This window comes from Lissotriton helveticus, chromosome 5_1 (genome assembly GCF_964261635.1).
Source record: "Lissotriton helveticus chromosome 5_1, aLisHel1.1, whole genome shotgun sequence".
Taxonomy (NCBI): Eukaryota; Metazoa; Chordata; class Amphibia; order Caudata; family Salamandridae; genus Lissotriton; species Lissotriton helveticus.
In genome coordinates this window covers 577817402-577828319 of record NC_136065.1, presented here as the reverse complement: position 1 = coordinate 577828319, position 10918 = coordinate 577817402, and the positions used below count along the sequence as shown (strand labels likewise).

Genomic DNA, 10918 nt, shown 5'->3' with positions numbered 1-10918 from the left:
TAGCTTTAATGTTTTTAAAATTGTCATCAGACGTTTTTACACTCTTCTGTGTGTCCTATTTTTTAAGAGCTGACCTAAAGTTAAGAATCGCGAGGGGGGATTGAAGCTTAGTGGCTGCACTGCCATGTCCCTGCACTATTCAGCTTTAATTGTAACAGTAGACTAGTTTTGCATATATTTATTTGAAAACAATATCTTATTCGTGCTTAAACGGGGATGAATTGGTAGTCCTAATTAGTTGCACAGGAGGATGAATTAAAGTACATAAAAATTATTTTATTCATGTATAGTTTAATCCTTTTATAACATGTTTGTGTGAATTGAGTAATTATTGTAATCAAAGTATCTTGTACGGTTATATTTTTATATGCTGAACAAAGATACTACTTTTGAAATTTGAAATTTTAATGAAACATTTCGGCACAGTAAGGAAGCTGGGGTTAAATGTTGATACTTTTCAAAGGAATCAGAATTCTGTGATAATTATCACACCTCACTGTTTTCCCCCTGATAGATTTCGGCAGGTTAAATATGCCAAAATGAATGAAGGGGTATGACTGTAAAAGGCAAAATAGTTTGAAGTCAAGGTGTTAACTATTGATCCTTCAGGCTATCCCTGATTTCCAAGCTAAAAACTCTAAATTGGTGCTATTTAGGACACCCAGGAAATAACCCACCTTAAGATAATGGTATTCACAGTTTAAAGTAAATAAATACCTCATGCTATTGTGCCCATTTCAAAGTGTTATTGTATGAAAGAAATAAGTTGAAATGATACTTATACACATTGAAATGAGTATGAAATGTGCTGAAATGAATAATGTTATCCTTGGAATAAATATTATACAGGTTTGAAGTGAATACCATGCACATTCAAATGAACATGACTTGTTAAAAGTAATATTACTTGAATTTAAATGAGTTTGACATATGTTAGAGCATTGGAATTCTGTGAGCTCAATTTAAGACATAGAAGTGGCTCTGGGCCAATGGATGATGTAGATCTTCTCCAACATTCCAATGTTTGTCATTTTGTTTTTCCATTTTTTATTTAGAACAATTTACGCACACTGGGCCGCATATTCTATTAGCTTCATGCTTCAAGCTTTACAAGTTGTTAAAGGCCATCACCCTTTTTATGGGTCCTCCGACTCTTGGACCTATAATTTGAGTTCAGGTTGTTTAGAAAATGGTATACCTTTCGGTAATGGGATATAATGTTATGTTAAAACCAACACAACAAGTGTTGAAATTATTATGATTTTTTTAAGGGAATATGACACGCATTGAAATTAATACTGCACACATTTAAACTAACTGTCAGGACTGCAGAGCACGAGCGGCTATCGGACTACAGCGATGCCTGCCTCGTGCCCTGCACATGTGTGAGAGCCGGCCACAGTACATATAAGCAAGCCGCTCTCAAGCAAAAATGCTTCGCGTTCTAGTTTCTGGACTACAGATTCTGCTTCTAGGATCAGTCACCTGGCTTCCGGGTCGCGTCGCTCTCTCCTGTCTGGTTCTCCTCCATCACGCCATTCTCGCGGCGTCTTCCTGCTATTTCTCGTATCCTGAAGGACATTGCTTATTCGTGCCCTCATCGCTTCGTCCACGCGGCAGTCACCCTATTGAATCCCTTGTTTCCTGCAATTTACCGGCTCATGATGGATGTCTCCTCCTTGCGATAGGCTTCAGGTTCTTGTCCACCACCTCCTAAAGAAAACACAAGAAAGAAAAGCTGAAAACTGCCATCAGTGATTAAGTTTGAATACAGTCCTACATTATAAATGTTTAATGTTACTGATGTTACTTATCTGAACTGGGCTCCAAGTTGATGAAGATTGGATTTTTTCTTAACTCCTTGGTTCATTCTTCGTTCCTGAAAATAAGGAAAAGATGAATTACTGAAAAGAATGAATTACCTGCAGTCAGGGGAATTTAAGTTATGTAGTTAACCAAGAAATATATGGAGCAGCTCCTATGAAAACATTTGGTGAATTCCATTTCTACAATCATTTAATTCCAGACACATAAACAAATTACAATTGTTCATCACATATGTTTCTTGCATTTATTTTCTTTATCCAGGTTTTTTCAATGTTCCAAACTAATCTATGTTCCACATTTACCTTAGTTATTAGAGAGCACAGAAGAAGGGAAATATTCGGGTATATGCATAATTAGATATGAGGAAACACACCGTCTCTGATATCTGTGTTTAAAGGTGGCCAATTGAAAATCACTAAAAGGTCACGTGCTGCAAATGCTTGTTCAAATGAAATTCCGCCCTTTGCATGTCTAAATGCCTGTGACCAAGGGGACAGGAACCCCGAAACGCGTAAGGCGAAATAAACCAACCTTATACATGAATAAATGCAGTTTGCCTGGAAAACATTTCTGGTGTTGGAGTGCGCTTTCACATCGAGGATGCTTTGTTTTAAGAATAAGGAATGCGGTGGCATTCCAACCGCGAAAACGCACCGTCTCTGTTGTCTGAGGGCCATCTGGAGACACAGAAACTGATTCGAAGTCTCCAGGTTATGGATCACCAGCTGGCTATAAAAAAGACTGCTGTTCATGTCAAGGACCCACTGAGGGTTGTGAAATGGATCCAAATTTGCAAAAGGAGCAGAGCCTACTGGAGGTAACACTTAACAAGACATTGTAATTATAACGAAAGCAGCACAGACTCTCAATACCAGCATGCAGTACTGTACTGTGTTTAAAGGTGGCCAATTGAAAATCACTAAAAGGTCACGTGCTGCAAATGCTTGTTCAAATGAAATTCCACCCTTTGCATGTCTAAATGCCTGTGACCAGGGGGATAGGAACCCCGAAACGCGTAAGGCGAAAGAAACCAACCTTATACATGAATAAATGCAGTATGCCTGGAAAACATTTCTGGTGTTGGAGTGCACTTTCACATCGAGGATGCTTTGTTTTAAGAATAATTAGATATGCATACAAGACTAGAGAATAGATATATTCATAGGGTGTACACTAAGTTTATACTTAACAAAATGTTCTATTATGTTTTACAGTGACCCTATCTCAGATTTGGGGCGCCACAAAGAACCTTTGTGTTTTTCCCTTGTTTTATTCCCTGGGTTAATATTTGCACTTTGACCCAGTTGGGTGCATTTGATGAACAGGTGAAGTTGAGGATTCTTCATCATTTGCGTCTAGTCCCTGCGGAAACGTAAGTAGCCTGACACTAACAGGATACACATTAACATGAATGTAAGACACAATGTAGGCCATGATTACATCTCTAAGACATGTATAAAATTGAATATGAAATGTGGAGGGAGTCCAGGATGATTTTGCAATAAGTGAATTTGATAAAGACATATGCTATAAACTCTGGTGCAGATAGAAAGAGCTGAATATAAACAGCATTAAAATAAGTAGGATACAAACCAAAAAGAATATGATCTATTGAAATGAATATTACATCTTGTGACATTACTAAGGCTTGCAATGAAATTAAATCAGAATACATTGAAAGGTGACTAAATGTATTGAAATAAGAATGGAGCTCATTTAATAATATGACAGATATTGAAAGTAATTTGACCCAAGTTAGAACGAATATGACATGGACATAAATGTGATCCATGTTTAAGTGAATATGGCAGCTATTGAAATTAACTTGACACTCATTGAAATGAATAGGACAAGAACTGAAATGAATAACACATTGAAATAAAATAAAATAAAATAAAAGATATTTGGTGAAATAAATATGGCACATTTGGAACTGAATATGATGCATGCAGAAGTGAATATGAGGCACACAAATTAATATCACATATTTTAAAGGAAATGTGAATATGGCTTGCATTAAAAATAAATGGCAACACTAGACATGAATATGACATAAACTAAAATAAATATTATTCACATTGATAAGAATGTGATGGTTTTGTCGGGAGGCTTTATCCTGTTAAACTCGATCCGAAAGGAGTGATGCTAATATCCACACTACCCTCAAGCCACTGACAACAATGCAAATAATGATTATGCTGGTCAGCCATAGACCTGATGAAAGGTCTGGGTCAAGAGAGGGTGAAAACGAGACACTGAAAATCTTCACTGTGCCTGTTTTTAAAGCTGTGCTCTACCTGTGCTGCAGAGGCTGTAATATCTAGTAAAAGGAGCAACTCATTTAGAAAATATATCATTTGCATTATAATTTGATATTCCTAAGAAGATCTATCAAATACCATGTGATACTCTATGTAGAATCGACTCCCTATGGTTGTCTGAATCTCTTTGACATCTTCAAACAGAAATTTAAATAAAAACGTTGTCATAGCTGTACGAAATAACTTAAACTTCAATATTTTTTTCTTCAGTAATTTATAAATAAAGTCTGTGATCTGAATGATCCTAAACGTACTGCTTCTAGAAGAAGTGGGATAAAATAATGTTTTTAATATTTCAAAACAGTGGTACACAAATAGCTTTGTGAAGTTGGAAATGGAATAATAGTCTGTTGTGGAAAAATCTTACTAGTTTTTCGTCCCAGTAAAATGTTGTAATTTGTCTTGTGGTCTAACATTCAATTATATTTGTAGTCAGAAATATGCCTTCCACAAATGCCATCCCTTTGATGGTTGTTGAAGATATATTTATGATTTTCTATCCATACAATTGAGCATGCACTACTCAAATACTTTCCTGGTATTCACTATTCTTCCCAGTGTGACAAGATTATTATGACATGGTAAATACAGCCTTTATGTGTTTACATTTTCAAACCTTTTGAAATATAATTTCACAGCTGAGTTTCTCTTTCTTTATCAAAAGTAGTGTATTTAAATCTGACATTGTTATCATGCATTTACTGCTAAACCTATTAGCATTCAAGAAGAAATGCTTACATTGCAAAAGAGCCACAGTATAGAAGTTCAAAAACTGTTTGGGTGGTAGACAAATAGGAATTTGTATGTAGGATTCAGCGTGCATAGTACATTTAGATAATAAACTGGCAGGGTCTGACGTGCATAGGAGTGATATCATTATTAGGCACAAGAAAGGTTGCACTCAGGGTGATGTATAAAAGATACAATTTGTATTTATTTTTGGTGCATAGAAAAGGTGGGTAGTGTGGTGATTGTCTAGGGATGGCAGGAGGGAGTCCAAGATGATTTTACGGTTCGTGGTTTTGTAATAGAGATGTGCTGCAAAGTCTGCTGCAGGCAAAGGGGATTGAATATGCGATGCATTAAAATAAGTATGACCTACATAAAAAAATATGATCAATTAAAATGAATGACATGCATTGAAATTGATATTACATCCACTGAAATTGTTAAGGGAGGCAGGACGGCTGGAGGAGAGGGCCCATCGTCAACCAGGAAGAGTGCGTAAGGAGAACAGATAGGCCAGAGGAAGGAGGAAGCTATCAGCCCAACAAAGAGCTGTCCGACATTGAACCGTCTATGAGAACGCCTCTGACAAGAAGGAAAGCACCAAAGCTTGGAGCGAGGAGTGCTGGTGGCCCCAGAGGATGCTGTTGAGCCGCCAGAGCTCAGGAAAGTTGTGGCGAAGCTGGTGAGTCCAGAGGGGAGGGAGTGGGAGGAGGGTGTGTTGGGGCAAGGGGCAGTTTCAACAAATAACTGCAAACAACAGGCCTGTTGTTTGCAGTTATTTGTTGAAACTGAAACTGCCCCTTGCACTGTTCTGTTTTTAAATTAGGGGGTGAGTCGGTAATCAAATAAAATGTCTTGTTTTTTCGCCTCATTACCCTATTTTAATCAACACTTCTTGTGTTTTGCACTGCACTCAATTCCCTTGTGATCTGACACTTATAAACATTTTCTCTGCCTAAAGTGATTGTGGGTTTGATCCAATCTAGGCGATTACCATTGGAATGGTAGTAAGTCTCGATGATCAGGAGACATACCATCCCGACAGAGGGATGACCAGATGAGAAGATTGATCACTGCGATACATTGATGGGAATCCAATTATTTGCTTTTGGATCTCACTAGGAATCACTTGACTTTTGCTCTCTTTTTCTTGTTTTTTCCTGTTTTCTGGGCTTTTGTGTGGCTTGGGTTCCGACTCACTCTTTGAGGAGTTAAAGCCAGCCGACCATAGTGTTGGCTTTTAGACCCCTGGTTCTTTGTTGTTTAGTTTATTAACAATTTGAGTAAAAGACATGCAATTTTACAAAACCTTATATGCCTATAACCATTTTGCTCACATTCTGTTCTCAGGTGATGCAGGTGCAATTTTTCCCTTGGCCAGCTTCTTCCTCTTCCATGCAGCTAGGATTGCATCTGCCTCAGACAGCTTCCTGTTGTACCAAATTCTTCTCTGAACAGCATCAAGGATAGGCTTCTCTTTTGCGGCAGCTTCTACACACTTCCAGAAAGATTCCTTGGACTCCAGGTTATGTCCCCCAAACTTACTGGAAAGATGTGCGTCAAAGACTCCATCTGCGGATTGCAGAAGTCTTTCTCTTACCCCCTAAAGAGCTTTGCTTGGGCACTGTTCAGTGATTCCTGAGCAGTAACTTAAGCCTTCTGCTCCATTCTCACAATCTATTTTCAGGCAGAGTTTGTGGATTTCATAAGCCCGGTGCCGGGACGATAGTCAGACAAAATATCGAAATTAAAATATCGATATACAATAATATCGATGTTTTAATATCGATGGTATAGTATATCGATGTGCCATAATATCGACAGACAGAATATCGAGATTAAGGTATGTATGTTAGTAATATCGAAATGTTGTTGTTTAGTGTTATGTATTTTATTTTGTTGTTTATATGTTTGCTAAATATGTTTAGAAATGTATGTTTGAAAATTAGTAATTTTGTTAACATTTTGCGTTTTAGTATTAGAGCGGGTTGTGGGTTTATAGGGGAATAGGGTGGGAAGTAATTTAATAATATTTAATTAATATATGTTTGTAAATATTTTTAATTAATAATTAATTGGTAACTAATTAATATTAATTAGTTAATTAATTAATATAATTTTTTACATATTTTTAATTAATAGGTAATTAATTATTATTAATTAGTTAATTAATTAATATAATATTGTACATTTACATACATTTACATTTACATATTTTTATTTAATAATTAATTTTTAATTAATTAATATTAATTAGTTAATTAATTAATATAATTTTGTACATATTTTTAATTAATAATTAATTGGTAATTAATTAATATTAATTAGTTAATTACATTAATTAGAGTAATTTTTTAATATATATAATTTTTTGTTATTGTTAATTAATTATTCGGGAAAAATTAATATTAATTAGTAAATTAAATTAATTATAGCTAATGTGCTAATATATTTACTTTATTGTTATTGTTAATTAATAATTAATTGGTAATTAAATAATGTTAATGAATTTTGGGTAAAGGAGTATTTTTAGGGTTCAGGGTCAGTTTTCAGTTCTTGGGTAAAGGGGTATTTTTTGGGGTTCAGCGTCAGTTTTCAGTTTTTGGGTAAAGGGGTATTTTTAGGGTTCAGGGTCAGTTTTCAGTTTTTGGGTAAAGGGGTATTTTTAGGGTTCAGGGTCAGTTTTCAGTTTTTGGGTAAAGGGGTATTTTTAGGGTTCAGGGTCAGTTTTCAGTTCTTGGGTAAAGGGGTATTTTTAGGGTTCAGGGTCAGTTTTCAGTTTTTGGAGTACAGGGGTATTTTTAGGGTTCAGGGTCAGTTTTGGGTTTTTGGGGTACAGGGGTATTTTTAGGGTTCAGGGTCAGTTTGGGGTTTTTGGGGTACAGGCGTACAGGGTAAAAATAAAATACATTTAAATTTAATTTAAATCAATTAAATGAAATTAAAACAAATAAAATTACATTAAATTATTAAGTTTTTAATTTATTTTAAATGTATATGTATTACTTTTAATTTTGTAATTATGTTTTAATGTTTTTATTTAATATTTGTTAAATTATATGTATTTTAACATTATTATTAATACATTTAAAAAAACGATATTTTTAATTTCGATATTTTTGTACTACGATATTAATTTTTCGATATTTTTGTACTTACCTTTATGAAGATATGACTCCGATATTTTTGATTTCGATATTTTTGTGTCGATATTTTTGTATGTAGATATTCTGTCTGTCGATATTATGTCATACATTCGCCGGGACGGCTTCTGGACAGCACCTGTAATTTTGTATACTCCTCCCAGAATGGTCAAAGCACACACTTTGTCTTGTGCCAGCACCAATGAGTGGTGAAGCTGAGAGTTTCATGCCAGAAAAAACAAAAAAACAAAAATGCAGAGGAGGGAAAGGCCTCTTCAGTCAGCTACTTATAAACCTGTTGAATAGCACTATGGATACGAAAGAAGCAGGAACAGCAGAGACTAATCCTACACTTCAAAGGAGTCATCTGTTTACTGTACTCCCAAATCCTGGAGTTTTGTTTTCATCAAAGGCCGTCAATAATGCTTTAGAATAGCCCTGCTATTCATGTCACTGTGTGGAAGGCTCCTTGCAATCTGAACAGAAAGCATCCAAAATCAATTCCAGAGTGCTAACAGTCAGACATTGCACACTCAGTCAGTGCTCATCCTGCTACAAATATGAAATAATAATACATGCGGCATTCATATAATACATGGATAAAACTAGGGACTCAATTGCTGTTGATTGTGAGATCATTCCTAAAGGAGAGGCTGTAGGCAACACTCCCTGCTCAGGTGACAGTTAAAGGTCCTGTCCAGCAGTTATAAAGCCATAAAAGAGGGGTGCACATGGTGTGTCCTGAACACTAAAGAGCCCAGCTCTGGGTGTCAGTCCTTGTCACTGTATGCCCTCATCGTAGAGGCATGATTATTTTGAGTGCTGATGCCAAATATAATAAAAATTATTAGACACGTAGACTAGGGAAACTGAAGGATTTTCTCCATATAAGTGCTCAAGATCAATCTGTCTCCATACTTCGTCTATACCCCAAAAAGGTCTCTTGTAAGCTAACAACCAGTGGAAAGAAAGAGTGACAAACTGAAATTGAGTCTTATATCACAAGGAACATAAATGTCCTTACTCAATTTTCGAAATGATTTTTGAGCCAAGGCTCAGAGCGCCACACAACCTATCATCAGATTACTAGGAGGTCTCTTTAAAACTCACCTCCAACACTCCAGTTGGCAATGGAGAAGAACAATATTGTGGCAGACTCTAATGTACTGCAAAATGTCCTAAGTGCCACGTCAAATCTGCTTCTAAGACTTTTATCAGCTTTTCAAGTTTTTTCACCAACTGTGCTGTTAAATGCACCACATATTTTCAGAACGTGGGTGGTACCCACAAACCGTATTCCTTTTGACATGGATCAATTACATTATTTGGTACATTCCATGTTGACTACTTAACATAGGACACACATCAAGATACATGTGGATTATATTGAAGTAAATAGGACACACTGAAAGAAAGAAAGAAATATGATTGTCATAGTGATGAGTATATATCATTGAAAAGAATATGACACACTAATTTAAAAAGAAGTTTCATTGAAGAGAACTGGATATACACTGAAATTAAAGGTGATATTTACTGAAATGGGTCTGATTTTATGAAAGGTGTGAGTACAGCACTCGCTTTGAAGTACATGACACTGCCAGAATATCACATGTCGGTTCAATGGCAGAAGGAAAACCTACATGTCAAAAACATTCTCGAAGTTTTACTTTTCAGGAAAGACGCAAAATATTTTTCATAAGTACTTCACGAAACAATATGTGTGAAATCAGACAATAAGGTACTGCTTATAGAAGAAGTGGGATCAAATAGTGTTTTTGGCTTTTCATTACAGTATTACATTATTTCTTTTGTAAAGTTGGAAAGGGAAGAATAGTATGTTGTAGAAAATTGTTATTAGTTTTCATACGAGTAAACTGTTATTATTTTTCTCATTGTTTAACACCCAATTGCATTTATAGTCTGAAAGAAACCTTCCACAAATGCCATCTCTTTGATTGTTGTGAAAGATATATTCACAAATATCCATACAATTGAGCATGCACTAGTCACAGATGCTTTCCGCGTATTTGCTGTTCTTCCCAATGTGAAAAGATTACTTTGACAATATGGCCTTTATGTGTTCACTTTTTCAAGCCTTTTGGATTATAATTTCAACGCTAAGTGTCACTCTTTCTTTGTCAAAAGTCATTTATTTAAGTCCGACATATATTTTACCATGTTTTTACTGTTCAAGCATTTCAGCAAGGGATGTTTACATTGCAAGAGTAGCAGCGAATAGACGTTCAAAATGAGTTTGTGTGGTAGACAAATAGGACATTGTTTGTGGAATTCAAGGTGAGTACTACATGTAAATTTTAGACTGGACACACAAGTAACATTGGAGAAGGGACAGCCGCGGCACAGTTGGATGCTTTGCCTGGGCCAAAAGGAGTGCATTACACAGAGCCTGTCGAAAATATACGTTCCTTAGACATGAAGACTGAAGCTGATAATGCATGGGCTGCTACAAAAGTACTATTAAATGTAAGAGTGCCTATTCACAAAGGCATTTTGAAGTGCATAATGTAGTACTCCAGCACTACTCTTTTATATTACATGCCTTTGTGAACTGGCCAAACAATATATAAAATGTGATTTTCTTTTTTACTTTGATGATTCTGTGAATCGAATAAAGATGCTTAAATGAAATGAACAATGATTATCCAAGGATCAATCATACACAGTTAAGAAAAACAAAAATGGATGTGCCTTCTTTACACTTTTACTAATAGGGATTTTGGACTTTTCGTGGCCAATTTACAAAGGTGTGAAACAATACATATTGATACAGACTTTGTAAATCAGCCACAATATAAACGTAATAAACTAGTAACTAGATACAGATTAACATATTGCCATTAAGGGATATAGGGGCATAGGTGTGCACAGGTGAGT

General features: G+C 35.6%; 1 long non-coding RNA gene across 1 annotated transcript; it reads left to right on the top strand.

The window, feature by feature from the left end:
- Positions 1-3045: 3045 nt before the first annotated feature.
- Positions 3046-6693, top strand: LOC144753274 (uncharacterized). Its single transcript, XR_013594282.1, has 3 exons — positions 3046-3199; positions 5323-5559; positions 6228-6693. It is a non-coding gene; the product is annotated as an uncharacterized LOC144753274 (long non-coding RNA).
- Positions 6694-10918: the final 4225 nt, after the last annotated feature.